Source organism: Lactuca saligna, chromosome 1 (genome assembly GCF_052625555.1).
Source record: "Lactuca saligna cultivar CGN05327 chromosome 1, ASM5262555v1, whole genome shotgun sequence".
Lineage (NCBI taxonomy): Eukaryota > Viridiplantae > Streptophyta > Magnoliopsida > Asterales > Asteraceae > Lactuca > Lactuca saligna.
The window spans coordinates 28,994,405-28,999,092 of NC_136417.1; positions in this window are offsets into that span (position 1 = coordinate 28,994,405).

A 4,688-nucleotide genomic window follows, 5' to 3' on the forward strand; every position below is an offset into this window, starting at 1 on the left:
CCGACTGATCAGAACTAGCATGCAAATCTATAAGCTCAACAAGCAGGCATACAAAGGCATCTCTCCTGTATACTTAGCCCTCATCTAGCATGCAATTCACAGATTCACAATTCAGAACATATCATAACATGTATGGGTATTTTGGGATAACTTACTTGAGCTCGACTGATTGCATGCACCACACCCTTTTCTTTTTTAGAATCTTTTTTATAAAAATGTTTTTCTTTTGAAAATTTCTACCAAGTGCTTAGTTTGAGTTCAGACACACCCGAGAGTGTGCCCGAATCCCTCAAACCAAGGCTCTGATACCAAGTTGTAACACAAAAAAAGTATGCTCCCAGAATTTTCATTTTAATATTAGATAAAATAGTATTTTCCGATATCATCCAAACATTTAGAAAAAAAATGTATCAATTGCCATAAAATCAAAGTAAAACATCATAAGCGGAATGCCAATGGTGTGTTTGATGCAGTCATCCCGAGCTCTTCCCTTTACCACCGGAAGTACCTAAAACATAAACTAAAAACCGTAAGCACAAATCTTAGTGACTTCCCCCAAAGTACCACATAGCAACGATTCTATAAACATACAATAAACATATAGTGGGCCCGCCCTATCATCGGGCCCAACTAGGCATCAAGTTGAGGTCGGTAAAATGGACCCCACCCAACATACAATAACATATGTGAAATAAACACATACACATTCAATAGTCGCATAGACGTATAGCATACAGATATTCACCAAGCCCCACCTGGCATCAGGCCTTAGCCCGAAAAACATATAAACACAAGCACATGCAAGAGTCAAAATGACAGCTAGCATACTAATCAACATAACATAAACATGGGCCGACATTGGAGCCTTCGACCCACTAAATCCCGATAAGGAAACTCACCTCGAATACAAAATGATAGCTGAACAGATCCTGGCTCCGACTATCAACTCTACTCAACCCCTAAACATAAATGATATCCTTAAATACAACACAAAGTACCCGTTGACCTAACATGCCGAGTTGCCCTTTAACTTGTCGTGTTTCTCCATTAATCTGCTAAGTCGGGAAGAAATCAATCCAACTCGCCGAGTTTATCAATAAACTCGCCGAGTTCGCCATAAACCCAACATCTTAATTCATTAAGCTGACACTATCGAAACTAAGAGATTTACAACATAGATCTCAACTAAAATGGTATCTAGAAGAGTAAAGTTTCCAACTTTACCCATAAGAACCACCAAAATGGGTTCAAAACCTAAACCCTACACTTAAAAGGGTGAGGACTTAATCATTAAGCACTAAATCACCAAAGGTATAGCCCCAAGCTGCAAATATGGCCCTTAAAGCTGAATGGCCACATAAAGTTTCCAACTTTATGCTCATGCATGACCAGGAGAGGCTCAAATGCTCAAAAGAGGCCAAAAGAAGGAGTTAATGAATGCGTAAAGCCCTTAAGACCATAAAGTTGGCACCTTTACGCCAAGAGAGCTCATGAAGATCTTAGATTTGAAAGAATAAACATTTGGGACGTCCTAATTCCCCAAAAACTATCCAACCATGGCTAAAAGAATATAATCTAACCCAAGAAGTAGTCTAAGCAATTATTCAGCAAAGTGAGAACTTGAAGCCTCAAAAACTTGGCAAATAAGCTAGTGATTCTAGATCCAAGACTCCTTTAACAACCACCAAAAATGAACACTCAAGGCTCTCCTCAAGCTCACACAATAAAGAATGGAAAGTAGTGCTCGATTTTAGGGTTTCTGGACAGAGGAAGCTGATAAAGAGGCCAACGAAGGGACTTAAGGCCTTTAAATAGGGTGCAACACCCTAAAAGTTAGGTTTCCCTTCCCAGCTGCAACTCGCTGAGTTGAGACACCTTGACTCGCCGAGTTGGCTCATTAAACTTCATGGCCAAAAACAACTCAACACGCCGAGTTAAGGCATCCAACTTGTCGAATCTTTCAAGAAAATATAAATAATTGGAAAAGAAATTCATATAGGAAACCAGGCGTTACACTTTCATACAAATGCCATGGGCTACCCCAATGGTCTTCCACGTAAGTATCACAAATATTGCTAGTATCCTATATAATATAGTGATAAGACTCGCCTCAATCTGCAAACAAGACAATCACACACCCTAGCTGATAATACCGAAGCTCCTCACATTAAACAAATACACAATAAAACCCTAATCAACAATTAAAGTAATAACTAACACTCAAAGAGTCTTGATTCATACCATTTTTTTCCTTCCAAGACTTAACCCAACACGGTTGACCAAAAGTCAAAATGGTAAAAAAGTCAACTGCTCGACACTACACTCAGCTTAATACATACCTACGACTGGCGTAGACCTATGATCGACGTAGAGCCTCTAATGAAAAACAGGGATTTCCATGCTACACTAAACGTAGAGAAATCTACGCTCAGCGTAGCTCCGTTGATATGCAAATACCAATAATAGCACCTTTCGCTCAAGAACTCATGCATGGATGGATGAGAGTGGCCAATATCTCTTTTTTATGGCTTAACAATCTCAAAAAAGCTTAGAAATGACACTTAAATGGTCTGGAGTAGCTCATACTCACAAAGACCAAGGTTATTGGGACAAAAGCACAAATACTCCTGACTAACTAGATATAATATGAATAACCATCAAGAACGAAGCCTTATACCTTCTGGCGGTGGATTATGAGATGCAAAATTCGAACCTACAAGGCTTGGAGCTCCCAAGTGCTTCCCAACGAACTTTTCCTTTAAATATGCACACAAAAACACTCTAAGGCTTCAATACTCTCATAATGTGGATAGGGTTTCAAGATGACTGATTAAAAGGCTGAATGTTGGGCATGGAGAGGGCCCCAAGGAGTTAGAGCCTTTAAATAGGTTTCACAACCCCAAGACTTAGGGTTTTGATGCAGCACACCTATGCTCAACGTAACCCAACCTATGTTCAGTGTAGGTTTTTAAACCCTCACATGAGATCTTCCACATACACTCAGCATAGGGGACTATCCTACACCCAGCGTAGGACATCAAAATGCAAAAACGATAAATTTAAAATTTAAAGAATTATACCTATGGATACAGGTCTTACAATATGATAGCATAGTTAATTAGTTTATTATTGTGTTTCACTTTACATGTTTTCCTCCCTGAGTAATTTAAATATTATTCAAAATCCCACATTCGGTCATACTTTCGGGAGTAGGTAGTAAATTAAGCCTGTCATGAGTCATTTGTAGATTGTCCATAAGGATTGGAAATGTGTAGTGGTGTTTATTATGATGACAAATGTTGAATATTAAAGATCTAGTGAACCATCATACAAATTAGGAACACATGGAGTAAATAAATATGGTACAAGCTCTCATTAGTTTTTGATAGAAAGAGTACAAACGGATCTTGCTATTTCTCTCTCTAAAACTAACACTCCAAAATGATCATTACATTAATGAGTTTCACTCACTTCCTATTTATAGGAAAGACAAATCATTACATAATACAAGAGGATAATCACAAACACAACCAAGCATGACTTTGCACCCTAACATTCTCCCCCTAAAAGTTAGGATTGGATGTCCCAAATTCAATATGCAAAGAGCTCGTGCGATCAAGACCAAACTCTCCCTCGAATTGATATCGGTCTTCAAATCCGCAAATGAATACTCAAAGCTTCGAATACAACCTGTTCATTCTCCCCTTTTTTATAATAAAAAATGATTATAAAACTCATTAAGGGTGAGAAGCGCCTGAGGAATAATCTTCACATAACTCCCCCTTGATGTGTGCCAAAAAATGAAACCTCTAAAAACTTGCATGGAAAAACAATCACGAAAAAGCCTTGAAATATTTCCAATTTGTGAAAATTTTCAACTATTGGGTGAGAGTTGCAAGAATTTCCAAAAACCGGGTAAAAACTATTAGTTTCTGAATTCTGCAGGGACTCGTTGCGTCAAAAATAGCTTAGAATGCGAAACACTCCCCAATTGAAAAATTACGTATAAAGCATTAATTCTCATTAACTGCAGGTGTTAAACTTGTAAATTCTTCAATTTCTCAGCATTGTTAGTCCAATTTCAAAGTGGGGTATTTTCTGCCAAAATATCGAAATTGCAGAGACTAAATGAGAAACTTTTGCCTTCTTCATAAACTTTTTACACCAATGTCGAAGTTGGGTGAAAATTGCCATTTCGTTAAAACAACAAGGACCCAATTTAAAAGTTTTTGTTTTCTTCGCCAATTCACTTCGTTACACATTGAACACTAATGGTATAGTTGACTAAGAAAAGTCAAAATCGAATCACATCTTTCACTTTTCATCTCAACAATTCGTTAACGAAACACGAGTCCGCGATAACAAAATCAGCCACAAGACCTTCTCTATCACACTTCGTTAAGGAAATACAATGATTCGTCCTTCGCTTTAAGTGTTCAAACCAAATCAAATCACAATATCACAGACTTCGAACATCAATTCTAAATTCAACATCAACTCAAGTATCGACCAACACACCCTTCGTTTTTAACAACTTGTCCCTTTGAAAACACACTCTTTGCCTTCGAAATTTATCAATTCAAGTTATTGACATCAACAATCAGCCTTCGCTTTTAATAATCAACCGTAGTCTTCGAAATTTATCAATCCAAGTTATCGACCATTGACCATAGAAACATTCAATATCA